The sequence below is a fragment of the Dermacentor albipictus genome, chromosome 7 (genome assembly GCF_038994185.2).
Source record: "Dermacentor albipictus isolate Rhodes 1998 colony chromosome 7, USDA_Dalb.pri_finalv2, whole genome shotgun sequence".
In the NCBI taxonomy this organism is placed as follows: domain Eukaryota; kingdom Metazoa; phylum Arthropoda; class Arachnida; order Ixodida; family Ixodidae; genus Dermacentor; species Dermacentor albipictus.
Genome location: NC_091827.1, coordinates 8,284,429 through 8,302,960, shown reverse-complemented (window position 1 = coordinate 8,302,960; position 18,532 = coordinate 8,284,429). Strand labels below are relative to the sequence as shown.

Sequence of the window (18,532 nt, the reverse complement as noted above, 5' to 3'; positions counted from 1 at the left end):
TTCTGGCTAGGCTTTCCTGTCAGCCGCCAGCTTATTTAATTCCGCAGTCAGGTCTTACACCATCGACGAAAGCAAAAATAAAACAAAATTGTCATGCTCATGTCGTTTGCTGCACCAAGCTGTCAATAGTTAGCGGCATGGCAACAACAATGGCACTACAACGACAGTACTACGACGACACTTCGTTGAGTGACTTTCAGTTGGAAAAGAGCCGTCTGCTTAAGAGAAACGCCCAGAATGACTGATGCGTTGAAAGTCACGCTGCAAGTCACCGCGCTTCTCTCGGCCTTTGAATTCACCTACCTGCAGTTGAAATTGACGAATCGGGTTCATTGGTACAAAGGCAACCTAGCTTGTGCTGCGCCAGCCACAAGGCGATAAAGCCTACGTTTAGTAAATAAATTAGGACTATACTCATTGCCCCTAATCAGTAAAATTTCGCAAATCTTGTCTCCATATCTTTGCCTCTCTCTCTCTCTCTCTCTCTCTCTCTCTCTCTCTGCGCAATCTTATTTCCTTATCTGTCTTGGCCTGCCCATGAGAACGATTTGAAGCCTGCGCTGAGCTTTACATTACACAGGGACATCACCGATGCTCAAACTTTGTTCCTTACGGAGTTACTGCTTTTGTTGTCTTGAAAAAAAAAATACGCCAACGATTACGATGCTCCCTAATGCGGCATTTGAGCACAGCTCTATACGTGTTTTCATTTCGCGATATATTGGCTGGCATGGATAATCTGTCTCATGCGGCACGTTGCAAGCCGAACAAACTGTGGCGCGACTGCCTCGCTAATCTGGAGATCGCTAGAGGCAGCGCGTAGGTCACGCGTGAGCGCGATTCATAGGAGCCGCCGCAGACAAACCTCCCAGAAGAAGCGCGCTGCTCTGGCGCCAACTCCTAGGCATCTTCGCAGCACTACGTTTTTTTTTTTTTGCGTTTTCGCCATACTCTCCCCCTCCTCTGCTTGCCGCCTTGCGGCACCGCTGCACCATCCTTCTCCGCTTTGCTCGCGTCTTTCATCTCCCTCTGCGCTCCGCGTTCATTCTTTCGTCCAACGCTGTGCTCGTTCGCCAGGTTACGCCGACGTCGGCCGCAGGAACGGGTGCCTAAAAGCTGCGCTCTAAAAAAAAAAAGAAAAAGAAGAAAGCGTGCACCAAAATCTGCCATTCTGTGAATAATATCCACATGGGTAAAAATAAATGGTGCACGTTTGTCCCCAGAACAAAAAGTAGTTGATCTTTCTAGAGGGCACATGGTACTTTTCGACACACCTACACAAAAAAAGCATTCAACGCATTGAGAATCACCGAGAAGCGAAGAGACTCCCAACCTTCCAACACGCGCAAGACTCCCAACACGCGCAAGGTTCGGAGGAGCACGCGAGCACTGCTCCACAAGCGAGTGAAATTCTACTACCGGAGTATTAAAACAACCTGATAATGCTAAGAGAGCCTCAGCACGTGCACATACAGCGTCAAAGATGAGTGGACCAATCAAGACACACCATAACAATGCAGTTTTACACACAAATGCATATCGCAGACAGAAATGTGCATGCCGCAAGCATAATATGGGTTTTAGAATTGGGGACCCAATGTTAGGGGTACAAAGGGCCGGTCGTACAGGAGGAACACATATAGAGTACAAATGATTATACAGATCAAACACATATGTTGGAATCTATGTGAAGTGAAAATATAGTGAAACAGTTATTTAAACGGTATGCAACTGACAGTGATGCATACAATCCCGTACAACGCGAAATCTTGTGCAATGTGTGTTTATCCCGAACGAACGTCACAAATTTAATGTAATGCAATTTTTACGTTTATTTATTGCACTGCTCACAAGGTGCGCCTAAATCCGAACACCAAATCAGGTGGATGCACAGAGTGAGACGACGGAACGATCACTATGGGACGACCACGGCGGCATCACAACGGTGGCATCGCCACGACGGCTTTGCGACGGCTGGACGACGGGATAATGTCAACGGGATGACCGTTACGGAATGAGAAAGATGTTATGACGCTGACTGCGGGGCGACTGCAAATGGGATGACGACGCTGGAATGATAACGGAACGCCCATGACGGCAAGACGACGACGTTATGCGACCATGGACGTGTGCATGAGGACAACTGCGTAAGGATGACGCAATGATGACGCTCGCTGAGGACGACGACATGACGATGGAATTAGGATGGCACGATTACGGCGGCGTGACGACGACGGCACGATGATGGCGGAATAATGACGATGATAGGTTGTTTGTGTTGGGGCTCACGTCCACACTTACGTACATCACCTGCCGTCCAAGGTCGCCTTGGTTAGCACTGTGTCCTTTACTTTATCGGTCAATCATGCAAGACAGCAGCTTCGGTTTGTGTTTCTTATATATATATATATATATATATATATATATATATATATATATATATATCGTGTCCCAACTATTATGCATCAAGATGTAGGAATATGCAAATTCCACGTAGCTGGACATCACCAAGGTAATGTTGTTTGCCGTCGCCTGTAGATATTCAGATTAATCTCTGCAGTCCGCCTAATTAGATAATCAATATTAACTAATCAATGAACTTCTTAATATACTTAGATGAAAAGTGTCAATGAGAAAATGTTAGAGCAACATGAGACTACTAACTGCTGAGGATCCTTTCAAGGTGAAATCCTCAGACGATGTAATAAGATTTTTAAAAGACAATTCTAGCACTGGAATTGCGGCATGCTCTGTAGACGTTAAAGATTTATATTATTCTATCCCCCAAGATGAAAAAGAGTAGCACTTGGGGTGTCGTCTTCTCGTCTCGTGTCCCGTCTGCGTTTTGCACTGTTATCACCAGGGTGTTTCTCCGAACGTGAAAGAAGCCCGTGAGTACCCGAAAAGTGCCTCGAGCGGCCAGTCGTGGGGCAATTTTGAGTTCGTCATAAGCGACGGTTACGTGAGCTTCATAACGTTTGGTCGAATCGGTTTGTCGGGCCGAAGTGGGGTGTCGGGTTCATGTAAACGCTAACGTGTCGGGCCGAGCAAGCGAATTTGGTCAATCTGGCTGCAAAATGTAGGTTTACTAGGCCAGCTTACTTGTTACAGGTAAGCGTGGTTGGGTCAGGCTGAGCCAGCAGGACTTCTGACTCCATCCACTCACGTCAAGTTCATGTACACGAAGCGAGAGGGGCCCACGACCCTACCTATCTGACATTCTTGTTTACCTTTATTGCCGGAGCTAGCTTTCAAGCATTTCAGTCTACGAATAAAATCCAGACGGAACTGAATCCATCAACTCGGTCTTTTCCAAGTTCTTCGATGACTGAAGGCACCCCGCAGCGATTTACAGCTGCTGATGTGTTTTCCTTCTTGAAATAGTTGCACCACCACTCCGCGATTGCAACTAAAAGGTGGATTCTCCACCCACGGAACAAAGCGAGGCCATGTAGAGCATCGGTAAAACGCGACGAGGGCGAAACACACAGAAAGAGAGACGGCGCAGCTGACCTACTCTGAAAACTGTCGTGCCAGCGTTTGTCAGCGGCTTCCCGGGACCGGGTCGACGCGCGGCTGTGTCTACAAGCCGATCCAGAACGCCCCGAGGGGACACCCCGGGAATAAAAGAAAAAGAAAACGAAGGGAAAAGAAAATCGGCCGTGCTCCTCTCACCCGGCGCGCAAATGCCTCGACAGGGCGGCGTCGTCACTCAGCTCGGATCCGCGATTGTTCGTCGTGCCAGCAGCGTGTGCGTGATCATCTCGCGTCGCGGTAGCTGTGCCCGGTGCCCCCGCCGTGTCGCATGCTCTCTCGTCGTCAGCGCATTCAGCCGCAGCATAAAGGTAGATGGAGGAAGCGGCAGTGATGGCGGCGAACACGCACGCACGCAAGCGCACACACGTACACACACGCACACGCACACTAGATAGCCGCAGGCGCCCCGCGGGACAGATGGAGTCGAACCCTAAAAGAGGCACGCACTGCCCGTAGAGATCTCTCTCTTGGCTTGCATAGCGTAGTGCGCACGCGTGCGTGCCTGGTGCTCTCTTCGCGGCGTTCAGTCTCTAATGATGCTTTGTACAAAAAGGAAACCTTTTGTATCTCGTACCTTTATCGAAGCGCGCCCGCCGTTTGCTTGCCCCGACGCCGCGCGTTTTTTTGTTTTTTTTTCTCCCTCCCCGAACTCGAACAGCAGTTTCTCTGTAGGCAGGAAGAAGCACCTCCTCCGTGCACGCGTTGGGGAGGGTGCATGCAGGGCGGTGTCGTTGGGGCCGCGGTGTTGAATACAAGATGAGCGAGCCCGTAGAGAACCGCTGGCTCTCTGAAGTTACATACAGTGCGCACACGAAGGCGTCGATAAGAGAAAGAAGACGGCTCTGCAAGAAGGCGATTTCATTTCGCCCGGGGCCTTAAACGAGTCGCTATGCCCACGCCGATTCTATTGTCCCGATGGCTCTGCTTCGTCCTCGGCTCCTGCCTCATTCTTCTGTTCTCTAGTCGCCGTTTCCCGATCGTCGTGTCTAAAGTTTCGTGCCATCGTTGTTCATTTGAGGACGGCTAATTGTAGCCTAGTGAATATGCAAATTGCGACTCGCAGCTACCGCTCTCAGACCACCTGCCGTCGCCGATATTGCGTTGCTGTTTCCGCTCTGTGTATGTTGATGTTGTTGCCACGAAGGAACGCCTCTAAATCCATTCGTATATTCTCCTTCTTTTTTAGATTTAGCTTTGTCGCATTGCGATAGCACAACTTCGGTATTGCGACATATCCTATTTAAGATTCTGTCTCGCTTATGTCGCCAAAATTGTCGCTGGAGTTTAGGGCGCACGCATACGAAACGCCGCGAGGCGAACTTTCTAACTTAAAGGAAGAAAGGAAATGAGAACGTAGTCGCTATAGGCTCTGGGCTATGCGCCTCTTCTTGCGACTGAGGTTATAAAAGCAGGAAAACGGGATGTGCCCTACAGGACTTTAGGATTGCGATGTAGTGAGCGCCGAGGCACTTTCAGGTAGTAAGTCGGCAGGGAAGGGTTTGCCTCGTTGCTACGTGGTAACCAAGTCCTCTTCCTGCTGACAGCAGTGTGCGGTGCCTTCTCCGCTGGCATGCATGCATTTCCTGTTCATATTGCCAGCATCACCTAACCGAATAGAATGTTAAGCTGCGAGCTTCTTGGGCTATGGTAATAACAGTTATGTGAACTAGGGTGTGTGCACAGGACACAATTCTGCGCGCTGGTTTTTGTCCTCTTCACGTGGTGACTGTTCTGTTGCCTGCATGTGTGTCCTGTTCGCTTGAGCAGTGACTTTTGTTCCGCAGTATGTGGGCCTCCTGCTGAATCTATTTACGCCTCTGCGCCATGTACTTGCGTACACCTATGTTATTCATCTGTAATATAATATGATATCTTTAATAACAGACGCTATAATATCACTCTGTTAGCGTTTCTTGTCTTCAATTTCAAGGGAATTCGCACTAAGCGGCATTCTTTCGATATATGTTACATGCAGTAATGTCCTGTGCGAAGGAAAGTTAGTATAGCATGGTGCGCCAGCTAACGTTAACCACGCTGTTAAAAACCTGATACTATATTGCGTTTTGAAACGAACGGTGCTCGGTCATTAATTTTTTCCCGCCACCGACATATTTCTTGTGTACTAATTGCCTGCTTAAGTTAAGTATTTATGTGATACTGCGAATCCTGGAGGTTCCACACAGAATAATAATTAAGCAGAATGAGAGAACATTAACTAAGCAAGCCTATAATTTTGAAATAAGGGCGTCACTTTCAGTAGGAAAGTTATTGCGTCCGCAAGCACCCCATCCGCTGTTTTCAGTACATGACGTCTTGCGTAATTACCCTTTTTCCTCACACTGCTCGTAGTAGGCGAACTACGAGAAAGGCCGCATGATTATGTGACTAGGCGCTCTTCACTAGTGGTCCCAAAAGTGATTTGAAGAAAAAAAGAAGCTTCAGTTTCACCCGAAAGGCTAAGCACTGATAGCGATATAGCAATGCATTAGACAGCTACGCGAATTAAGGTTCGTAGATTTATCGGCTGCATAAATTGCAGTAAATATTCGCTTATTTATTAAATTGAGGAACATGGTGTCATGAGCGCATAGACAAACGTGAGCCACTCTCAATCGATTACCACTAACGCGCTGTCACATCGCTGGCGTGACGAAGAGGGTAGGCTGCGGGGAGCGAACGACTTCGCGCCGGGCTCTCGCTTCACAAGATATCGGAGATTTCAGATTATGCAGCCTTCAACCCTGGGCGCGCGGGAACGCAGCGAGCATGAACGCACCAGCATTCCGGATCGCAGGTGCCGCAGATTACCTGACAAATACGGCTACCCAGCCACGGCCACGCCAGAGGAAGAGGCGCGCGCTCTCCTCTCCTATCGTGCGCTTGATCACGTTATTTTCAACATTGGGCGCGTGGGAACACGGCAAGCACCAGTATATATTTTCATGGCCTCCAATAACGCCCGCAATATCAAGGTATATTACTTGTTTGCGTTTTCCATCTGCCGCTAAGTGACGCCACCCGAGTGATGCAGAAGCCTCCCAAATGCATCGCCAGGTGACGCCACCCTTTCGGGCTCATTGGGTTTTTCCTTAGCCGACGAAGCTGCTATCATGTGCAACGAGCAGAGTTTGTGCTTGCGGCTGTGGTCAAATGAGTGGAGCATGGGCTCGCACGCTGGACACACCCACGTTCGCATCCCACCGCCGGACGGGCTTTTCCCTCTTCTTTTTTAAATACAATATCAAGAAAAGGACTGACAGATGGAGTAGCACATTGTTCTGAAGAAGCTACGTAAACAGCAATAAGGAGCCTCAGAAGGGCTGACCAACGTTTTGACAGGCGCACCTATCCATGGTCAATGAGTGAGAACATAGTGAGGAAGCGTCTACTCGGTGACAACCAGACCATAGGCTGACTGCCCGAGAAACTGAGGCGAATCCACAGTATTGTGGGCACGTAAAGGTTCGTTAAAGAATTCACCGACGATCACGATGCTTCCTAATGCGCAATTTGAGCGCAGCTTTGTACTTGTTTTCATTTCACGATATATTGGCTGGCGCGGGCAATCTGTCTCACGCGGCACATTGCAAACGGAGCGAAATGTGGCGCGACTGCCTCGATAATATGGAGATCGCGAGAACCAGCGCATGGATGACGCATGGGCGCGACGCACAGCAGCCACCGCAGACAGACCACCACTCATGCAGCGCTTTGTTTACTTACATATATGGTACCCGTCAACGCGCTCGCCGCATGCCATCGATGAACAGACGACGGCGCGCTACTCTGGCGCCATCTGGTAGCGGTCGTCGCCACAGAGCCCGTCTTGCCTGGCACTACGCTTTTCTCACGCTTTCGCCGTATCCTGCTCCTCCGTTTCGCGTACCATTCACAGCCTACGCAATGACCGGGTAGTTGCCGAGCTGCTGAGCGGAGCTGGTTTATCAGTGTCGAGGCCATTGGGTGTCGCGGTGCGCTGTCTCATAAACTAATCGCATTTTTCGTAATTCATGAGGCATAAAGAGCACGGCAAAAGTGTTTATACAAGACATTACGCTTTAAAAACGACCGATTTACATGTTTAAAGATGTGATAACGGCTTTCCTATCAGAAGTCATGCCCTTAATTCAAAAATAAAACCTTCTTCAATAACTTTCTCTTAGTAGTTAGGGCACAAGAGCTGTCGTCGTGGCGGATTATGACTATTATATTGTACCCATCTTTCCTTTATTTCCTATTTTTTTGTTTTCTGAGGGCTTAACTAAGGTTAGCTGACACACTCTGTATAGCCTGAGTTAGTTTATTCACCCTGAGTGAAGACCTGAGCCTATATTTAGGCTCAGGTCTTCACTCAGGGTCAATTTCGACCCCTCGACTTTCTTTGAAAGCCATTTGAATGTAACTGCACGTCAGTTCTGGTAATCCGTCCCCGTCCGTGTGAGGGCGCCATGGCAGGGAACCGAAACGGCGACCTTACCTTCGGCCCTGCTCTCCCTTTATTTTGCCCCCTTTTTTTTGTAGCTTTTGAAGCCTTTGCGTTCTTTCCCTGGTGCAGTGCGAGCTATCCGGACTTACAGCTCGATAACCTTTTCGCTTTTTCCTTATCGTACCTCTCTCACTGTTGCCCACATCCGCGTCATGCGTCATAGAACGGAAGAAGCAGGTGGCAAATGATTTCTTCTTGTCGCATCATTTACCTCCCTCGCTTTTTGAGGCTCGGTAATGCGAAAACGCATGCCGATCGGTCTCGCTAAGAGAAACCCGAACGAAGAGCTACCACCGCGCTGCCGGCGAACGCAGCGAGGACGGCTGTGCGGCCAAACGACCGCTGCTTCCTCTCGCCGGCCGCGCTTACCTGGCGGTTGACGATCGGCCGTTTGGCATCCCTCTGGCCGAGCAAATTGTTATTGCGCGCGGGACGTAACGCGCACGCAGCAATCGTCACCCCCACGCGCGTCCAACGTTATGCTTGCACGACTTGGGTTCGTGGGAGGACGTCACGGAGCGCTATTCGTTTCTCTCCTACTTGTGTGCGCAGGCGACACGTTAGTGAGACGAACGCAATGGTGGAAGCGCAGAGTGTCCGGCGAGATAACCGCAACAAGAAATAATGATAATAATAAGAGCTTTTCCCATGGAAGAGTGACTGACAGTATATAGGTAAGAGTTATTTACCTCACATCAGTGTTCGCAAAATGCGTAAATTATCTACGGTCCCATAGCCAAAGCCGTAGACCACTTACATAAAACGCATTTAAGGAACTGTCAGCGCCGCGTTCTAACGAAAGAAAAAAAGATGAAATAAATACGACGAGATACAAAAGCATATCGCATAGCATCAATACCAAAGGAGAGAGGGGGAAAACACATTGCAGACGTCAGAATGAGGCTCATCAAGCGACGGAATTAATAGACTAGCAATATGCAACACTTGACAATAAGCGCCGTTTACAAGGTCAAAAATAATTGCACCGCGATTTAATAACCCACACCGATCGATACAGGAAGCAGATAGCAATATTTCGAAATAATGGTTTCAGTTCTCTTATTCATTTGCGATAGCAAGGCCAGGTCTTTCTTGCCCACGGTGTCACTGATAATTGTCGCTGAATAAATTGCCGCTTCAGGCGCAAGCTTACGAGACCTCTAGAAAAGATTACGTGCGGCCTTGATAAAACAACCAAGCATGCTGCTGCTGATTATTATTCATATTATTGGCATCTTATATGAAGCGGGGCGGCGACAAATAGTCAACTTGCTCGCTTGATGTAACCAGGCTTTACTGCACCTATCGCAGTTCAGATGTAGATGTAGAGCCCTATATGTTAGTGGCGCATGCTCACTCTGAGTGATTGGCCGGGTAGTTGAATAAAACAGCAGGAAAAATGAAGTATAAAATAATGTAAATAAAAATTGTGAATAGATGTATGAGATTCAATAGATGAGTTCTAGCTGATAATTTTAACAGAATGAAGGAATAAATCAAAATAAGAATACAGCTAATCGAAATCGATTTTGCGGAAATATAACGAAACCGAAAGGTTCTGTGTTTATAGTCCAAGTCTCTCTGACCCGCCAGCCTTGCCGTTCCTGTGGCCAAGGGTCAAGGCTTCCCACAGATATATAATTTTGAACATTTAAGTCTAATCTAAGAATGCGGAAGTTTAACATTCTGCCTATTTCTGCTTGACCTTTTATTTCTTCATTGATACCTCGTTTTTTTTTATTCTGTACAGTTACTTATACTTGCGACTACCGGCTCTATTAATCTCATCCCTGTTTTTGATACACTAGTACTCTAAACGTCTCTCGCTTAGTGCATGGAAGCAATTAATGTTTCCATCCGCTTTGAATTACAGCGCTTCTGGAAGGGGGACATTTTCTACGAGTCTTACTAGAGAATACCGTTATATTCCATTACGTTATCCCGAGTCATTTCAGGACTTTTTCTGCACCAGACACATGTTTCATCATGTTGCGAACATTTACCCCGGTATGTTTTTGTGCTCAGACATGCCAGATCGCACCTCGAGTAGCAAGGCGCTGCCTTTTATATTATTATACAGACTTTCTGTCCTGAGTTTTTCCTTGTCGTATTTGTAAATCCCCATGGTCTTCTATTTTTGTTCCTAGCGTCTCTGTTCTTAAAATTTTCTTGTTGATGACTCCATGTTATCTATTTACACTTTTGATTACTTTATAACTGTTGACAACTTTCTTGACCACGTCCTCCGTTTCGTGTTCACGCTTTTGAGATACAAATATTTGTTTTTAGCCACTCATCTATTTTTTTCATCCATGTCCCTGAATCTTTCTTCGAAACTAATTTTGCTCTGCGTTTCTCTGACTTCAGGAGAGGCCCAACTTGTGTCACCCGGCACTGTCTGATTTGTAGTTTCCCTATGGGCACCCAATGCCAATCTGCTCCCCGACTTTTGACTATCTTCCAACCTGACAAGGCCCCTCCTTTTGAGCACGGAATGACATTCGTGAACGTTAGCGCTGGCGCCATTATTAATTTCAATATTTCTTGTCCCACCTTATATTTATTGTAGCCCCAAAGCGCTCGATGTTTCATAATTGATTCATTCCGTGTTCCTTTCATCCTCAGATTATCTTAATCGATGCTTGAGTAAATCTTTCCTCTGTTTATGTATACATCCGGGTATTTATGTATGTATGTATATATATATATATATATATATATATATATATATATATATATATATTCTTTGACCCTTGACTATGGGTATCATGTTGTTGAGCTGATATTACATCATTACTGGTCCCTTCATCAAAATCTTAATGAGCAATTTCTCTGTGGTAAATTAGGGCCTAGATATTAGGGCTTAGAGTGGCAAGTCTCTGTAAATCCCATGCATTGTCACTAGTAGTATTATGTCGTTCACATACATCGGCCCAGAGACTATTTGTTGCACCCTTTGCCGATTGCAGATGTCAGATAAGCCAAAACATAATCCAATCATAAATAAAAACGCTGCGTCGTGGTATTGTGACTCCATCTTGCAAGCGCTTGGCAAATGATAGCTGTTGCCTCCGAGATTTCGGTGCGCAGCTCTGAGTATTTCTCGGCCTTTTAATCTGTGCTTAGACGCATGACGTGCAAAACGCTCCATACAAGATGGCGAAACCAGTACAAACACGAAGTATTACTTAGCAATTAAACTCCAGCTGAGGGCACATATAGAAAGCAGATATGACAAAAAGAACAAAGCTTCAAACAAGGAACTGCACGGGCCACTGCAATGAGTAAATATAACTTGGGCAAGTAAAAAGGCGGCTTTATTGCACCAACTCAAAAATGAAGGAACATGCATGAAGGCAAGCCACGGGTCTTCAAACAGCAGAAGGATTCTATTGTGACAGGAGGCAGACACACCGTGTGCGGTACGTGGGCGTGTCGCGGGGCGCATGCGCCGTGTCTGCCCTCCTGCACGAGGAGTAGCATGTCAGGTGATAAGGCAGCCTAACATGTCCAGCATATCGTTAAGTCCTCCACCTCTCTCTATGCCTCATAATGTATACGTGTGCGCCCTTTCGGTCCTATAATATGTCTCAGCCAGGCCAACATCTACAACTACAATACAACATCTACAACTTTCTAATATAGCCATAATATATCTTTTTCTCAATCAATCCTGCATGGCGACGTAGTGAGGAATAATAAAGAAAATCCGATCTACAGCTAAATGCATAGTGATTTAAAGAAGTGCTGGGATGCGTTTACACTGCTCTGCTTAATCTAGCAGTGTCTTACCAACTAGCCTCCCAACACTGTCCTCTACTTACTAGTTTGGCCCTTCTTATATAGTATTTCAGCTCTCGCGTTGTTTCAAAACTCGCCTATACGCCACCACCGGATTTTTCTATGGCTAGTGTTGTAAGGAACTCCGTCGTTCTACCGTCTTGCTGGTATATGGCGTAATGTCAGCTCCGCGGACAAGCCCGCTGATATATAGGACTTTCCACTGCTCTGAGCTAAGCATGAGCTGATGCGACGAAAAACGGTTTTGATAAGGCAGGCAGCGCCCGCTGCCGGCGCCACCTCTCGGCCTGCACACGGCGCCGTGGGAAGAGCGAGCGAACAGCGGGCGCAGCACGACCCACATGCGCTCCGTGATCGCCACAATCCGCCGTCCGTACGCGCGCACAACCGAGGCGGCGGCCAGTGAGCGCCGAACGGGAAACAGAGCCGAAATTGCGCGCGCCCTGTAGCTGGCCGGCGGGAGAGAAAATCTAGCCGGCGATTTTCGCATACGGTCTTAGGATATGAGCCTATTTCCTGAAGTCATTGCCGAGATCATCACCGCATGCAGTTACGGGCGCCGGGGGCCTATATGCCTGCTTGCCTGGCTGCCGCTCGCTCCGCGCATGTTATACATGGCATCGATTTCCTCACCCCTCCCGTTCTTTTCTTCGTTGTTATTTGGTTGTGGCCGTGCCTTTATCGGCATTTCACTTTTCTCTCGTTCCTTCCCTCTTTGACGAGCATCATCATCGCTGGCTCCGTCTCCACAGCGCCGCGACGAATCGGTCGACCGAAACAGAAACTTTGTGTGCGGCCCCGTCGTCGTCAGAGTGGGCTGCCTCGCCGATCGCGGCTTTCCTGTGTCACGCGTCGACGCCATTACGCGTATTCATCCGCGACGCTGCTGTTGCTACTGCTGCCGCCGTCGCACTCGGCGCTTTCGACAAATTCTGTGCAACATTGTCAAAGCACGAATGCACAGAGAGGGATCATCGAGTGCACATAAAGCATGCCTGACTTGTCAAAGGAATGCAATATTTTGTCGGCTTCCTTGCGTTTGAAGTCTTTGAAAGCCAGGGGCCGAATTCGCCAAGCCGTTCGATCGTGAGTACCGTTTTCCATTGGCCGGCCACCTTCGGTAATAAAATGTCCAACATAACGAGACTTTTAATGACAGTTCGGGAATAAAAGATTTTTTTTTTTTTTGTGTGTGTGTGTGTGTGTGTGTGTGTGTGTGTGTGTGTGTGTGTGTGTGTGTGTGTGTGTGTGTGTGTGTGTGTGTGTGTGTGTGTGTGTGTGTGTGTGTGTGTGTGTGTGTGTGTGTGTGTGTGTGTGTGTGTGTGTGTGTGTGTGTGTGTGTGTGTGTGTGTGTGTGTGTGTGTGTGTGTGTGTGTGTGTGTGTGTGTGTGTGTGTGTGTGTGTGTGTGTGTGTGTGTGTGTGTGTGTGTGTGTGTGTGTGTGTGTGTGTGTGTGTGTGTGTGTGTGTGTGTGTGTGTGTGTGTGTGTGTGTGTGTGTGTGTGTGTGTGTGTGTGTGTGTGTGTGTGTGTGTGTGTGTGTGTGTGTGTGTGTGTGTGTGTGTGTGTGTGTGTGTGTGTGTGTGTGTGTGTGTGTGTGTGTGTGTGTGTGTGTGTGTGTGTGTGTGTGTGTGTGTGTGTGTGTGTGTGTGTGTGTGTGTGTGTGTGTGTGTGTGTGTGTGTGTGTGTGTGTGTGTGTGTGTGTGTGTGTGTGTGTGTGTGTGTGTGTGTGTGTGTGTGTGTGTGTGTGTGTGTGTGTGTGTGTGAATACGACTATAATGAAACACTGCTGGCCGAAACATATTGACTGGGTGACCGTTGCGCTAGACTAGAAACCAAGCTCAGGATGATGGTCTTGACCCGATCGCGCATAACTTTTTCTGCTTCGTTTTTCATAGTTCTTAGGGTAGATTCAACATACCACCGTTTCATTGACTCTGCTGCATCTAACGGATTTCTGTGTCTGTGTCCTTTGTAGCCATTGTGATTTAACTCAAGCCGGGTCGGCTCTCCGTTCACATACAGAAAGGAGGATGAGGAGGAAGGAAACAAAAGGGCAAAAGTATTGCCGTTTTAGGGTGGAGAAATCAGTTTTAACAGCATTTGTCGGGCCCGTATAGGACGAGAATGGCGTTCTGTTTTCCCCGTTCAGAACATCGATGCCGTTTCCTCAGCACGCACGTTTCTCTGCACTGGAAAGCGCTTTCCTGCATGTCCGGCGTGCTTGCGTCTTTCAAAACGTGCCCTACTTCATAGTTTATTTCGTTCCCTGAATGGGTACAGTCACGTAGGCAAGCGTAGGGCGTGGTTGATGATTATGACGATGCGAAAGTGATTGCGTGCGCCCGTAGCACGTGCGATTTCGCAGTTATTCCCGACTGGGCTTCCATTGGCGGGCGCGATTTCCCGTTCCGCGTTCGTTGCGACCATCGGAAGCGCATTGGAGGACAGGCGAAGGGCTCTACACCGATAATCACGCTTCTACAGCAACGACGCTTAATGAGAAAGAGAGACAACTACGAAAAAAATTGAATTATGGCGTTTTACGTGCCAAAAGCACGCTCTGATTATGAGGCACGACGTATAGTGGGGGACTCCGGAAATTTTGACCACCTGAGGTTCTTCCAACGCGCGCCTGAATCTAAGTACACGGGTGTTCTCGCATTTTGCCCCCATCGAAATGCGGCCGCCGTGGCCGGGATTCGATGCCCCGACTTCGTGCTTAGCTGTCCAGCACCGTAGTCACTAAGCAACCGTGTTGGGTATAAACAAGTGCAGAGGTTATGTACCAGAAAGCCGGCTGACTACAACGTGCAAGTTACACCTGAGCATCACTCAGCAATTGTGAAAGGGGAGATGTATGGCGAAAAAGCAGCAGAATGGGCTTGAAGGGAGCACTGGCAGACCACACGCAGTGACTCAGGCGCATTCTGCATCTTTACAGGAGCACTCGCACAAAGTCTTCGACTTCTCTCTCTCTCGCTCTTTTTTTGCAATACTTGCACATCCTGGACCTCGAACCCTCCCCCCCCCACCCCAATCTTAAAAAGAAAGATACAGGCAAGCATCAAAGTGCCCCCAGGTAATTCACAGTAATAGCTTTCATGACCTCGAAGGCCGTCGTAGGGTTGTCGGGGGCGGGGGCACAAGCTAAAGGGGGTTCCTCCACTCCTCCCACTACGAACTTCCGCTCGACCTTACCTAAGAAAAAAACATAGAGAGAGAGAGAGAGAAAAAGAGAGAGGGAGGGAGGGAGTAGAGAGAGAGAAGTGTCTGCGAACAACTTTCCGTTTCGTTTCCGAGGAAGTGCATATGTGCTGTGACGTCATGACACAGGAGATGGTCCCTTGGGAGCAGAATACATTCCACAGTTGACCGTAGTTGACCATAGTTACACTAGGAACAAACGGCGACACGCCACCGCCGACTGCTACACTCTCACCGGTCTTTTTTTTTTTTCAGAAGCGTAGATGTAGTTCCATCCAAAAATGTATGATTTAGTTTCCTTTTTCTCAAATTTGAAAACCCTCGACATTTTCCTCGGGAATTGTATTGTGCGTCCACGTATCAAGAAAAAAATGGCTGTGGCTTAGCTAATGGTAAGCCCAGGATGCGAAGCATACTAGCCTTTATTTTAGTTGTTGAACCACTGTTTAGCCTGGTGAACTGCTGTTGCTTGGCTATATTTGGTTCGGCTAGACGAAGAAACAACTTATGCAGGCGAGCGCACGAGCTGAAACCCGGCTATGCAGCTACGCGGCCGCAAGCGAGCGCACGAGTTGAGCCTCCGCTTTTGCAGCTGTTATGACGTCATATGGTAGCTACGCGGCCGCGCGCGGCGCAGCAAGGAAGAGCGTGGTTGTGCGGCTAGTATGCTTCGCATAAAACACCGCAAACGATAGAGCATGTTTCAGCACTAAATACGCGCCGCAACAAACCGTAATCGGTCGAAACACATTTTACAGCATCGCAAGGCGGTTTATGCGCATCAACAACGGCATTACGAAGCGCCATAATTAAGCAATGGATATCGTTTTGAGGGGCCCTGGTGTTGCACCGACTCCGGCACTGGCCCATGCAACCCGGAACGGCATCCATGATAGCTGCAGCCGCAAGTGGTGATTTCGCTTGATCTTCGTAATGAAGTGTCTCAGCCCCCACCACCCCCAACCCCCACCTCGTCCCCCCGTTTTCTTCCAACCGCTCGCATCGTGAATTATTACGTTCCTTGCCCGGTAGGGAATTAGGTTAGTTGGATAACGTTGCGCAAAGTCGGACAGCGTCGTATTTAATTGCAGTGTCCGCAGGTTCCACTAGTACAGGTCCTTTCGGACCGCGGAGTCGCGTGAGGACATGAACAGTTCTTTTTTTTTTTTTTTTTGCTGAACTGAGAGGAAGAAAGTTCCTCCGGCCGTTCCTGTGCAGGACACATTGTATCGCTGCAGTTGATGGCGATTGTAGTGCGGACACGGTCGCTTATTTCAGGCGTTTCTGCCAGGCAGGTAGCAAAAGGAGGTGGTCGTGACCACGAACTTTTCCTGCTTTTTTATTTGTTTCTTTGGTCCCCTCTTTATTTCCTCAATGCCGTGGGCAGAAAGAGAAAAAAAAAGATAGGATAAAACGCCTCAAGCTTCCTGGCGAAAATTACACACGCGCGGGTCACGAATTCGCGTGGCCGGAACCGCTGCCCACTGTCCCCCCCTTCTGCCGCTTTCTGAACACTTCCTCTCCCTGCGTGACCACCTCTTTTCGGACCTTGCAGCTCTCTGGCGAAACCGTGTGCATTCGGCGTCGACCAAGCGTGACGGTATCTCTCTCTTTTCGTTCTTTTATATTCTCCGTGGCGTTCCGCAACGACCCTGCTTCTTTCTGTGTCGTTGCTGCGGAGTCGAGAATGCTGCGCGCTTAGATTGTTCAGACGAGGCGAAGGGGGAGGCCTTGTTTGCACGGCTGCTTTCCAGGGAGCCGCGCCGCTGTGGTGTACAGTTAAGCAAACGGTAATGGGTTCTCCGAAAGCGCGCGATGTTTGACGCTGCCTCGCCGGTCCTTTGCGCAGTCCTCCTTTCGTTCGAGTTGCGAGCGAAAAGCTGTTTCGCTTTGAAAGTGGCAGAGATTGAAGGAGAGGATGACGGTTAAGGACTGCGGCGCATGTTAGCGGACATAAAACTCAGGAAAAGGATACATTGAATTAGCAAACGGATGCCTAAGTGAAGGAAAAACTTACCAGGTGAAAGGAACGATGAGAAGGACGGGACATTTGCATCCGTATATGCGATGGCATTTCCACACTAAGCACGAGCATCCCTTCCATGCAGCCAGCGCAGTTCTCCTGACAAACGAAGCCGGTATCCCTTCATACGTTACCTATAGCCTCCATTGAAGCGCGTGCTTTTACTGCGAGGAAGCGCTGATCGCTTGTGTACGTTCCATTACATAACACATTCATATGCCGCCCCAATGTCGGCGTCTTTGAGCATTGAGTAATGCGTTGCATCCACTGGCCCTCCGTCATGTTTGCGAACAAAGACGCGGTGACATTGCTAGAAACTACGTAACGTAAACGGGATTAGGCCTTGCCGTCTGTCACGAGTGACGTCCTTCAGGTGATGTCATTTTACTTGCTAATATTGTGACCATCAGGACTGTATTGACAAAGCTTTAGAGGCCAAATTCACAAAGGTTTTCGTTCCTGAAAGCTATTTTCCATTGGCCGACCGGCTTCACTAATAACATGTCAAACGCCACGATTTGTTGCCACCTACTATTTAAACACTTCTAGCGAATAAATGTTCCTGCGAGAACAGGCCCCTGGGCCGAATTGACAAAGTTTGGAAGAGCTGTTTGCCTTTGGCTGAGCTCCTCGGCTAATGAAATGTCAAACGTCACGATTGGCTGGCACATGCTGCTACAAACAGTTATTGTGTATTAACTCCTGTGGGAGTCAACTGCCATGCTGGATTTTTCGTCAGTGTTTAACTTCATTCTTTCGTACCTGTCATCTCGTTCTTTTTTTCTGCTTTCTTCCCATCTTCCATTTCTGTTTCTGTCCCCTCCTTCCTGAATAGCAGACACACATTGCGGCCCTATCCGTGGCAGTTGTAAGCCTGCTCTTTGCCTTCACTTCCATCTCTGTCAAGTGTATATAAGTTTTCACAATAAATAATAATTCATGAATGCAATCCGTAACAGGCTGTTGCAGTGGCGGTCGTTTCGTTATCACACCGGTTTCTATCGAGAACTGAGGGCGACCGAATGCTGGCCAACGAGGAAATGCTCAAAAAGAGATCAAGCTTTGAATTCGGTCGCTGCTTTTACAGTCTCTGTGCCTGTCTTTCAGATGGACTGCCGTCTCTGTGGTTTATTGGTTGGTGTTTCATGAACAATAATGGTTCGGTAAGCCTGGGAAAACACCATACGCTTCATTGACAGCAACATTTGGTAACATGCTACGCTACGCATCAGTAACTGTAGTAAATAGTGGTAGACATACACAACGCGTGTAGAAAGGTTGGGAGATTTACCAGAGGTATACGCTTCTGATCGGCTACCCTGCGCGTGGAGGAAGCGCTAAAGGGATAACAAGTTAGAAGAAGAGCAAAAAAAAAAACCCTTCGATACAGAGGTAGTAGGCAGAATTCTCAACATCTGTAATGTATGCCCACAAACCTGCGGAATGTTGTTAGAGCAGAATAGCCTTCAGGTGCAGAGGTA

At 48.2% G+C, this 18,532-nt stretch overlaps 1 protein-coding gene and 1 long non-coding RNA gene across 4 annotated transcripts in view; one reads left to right on the top strand and one right to left on the bottom strand.

Moving 5' to 3' along the window:
* Positions 1-17,177, bottom strand: part of LOC139047679 (uncharacterized) — a 149,136-nt gene extending 131,959 nt beyond the window's left edge. The window contains exon 1 of the long non-coding RNA XR_011507322.1: positions 17,046-17,177. This is a non-coding gene — a long non-coding RNA (uncharacterized lncRNA). The remainder of the gene's footprint in view (positions 1-17,045) is intronic.
* LOC139047678 (uncharacterized) overlaps positions 1-18,532 on the top strand; it is a 347,910-nt gene that overhangs the window by 32,666 nt on the left and 296,712 nt on the right. The window lies entirely within an intron of this gene.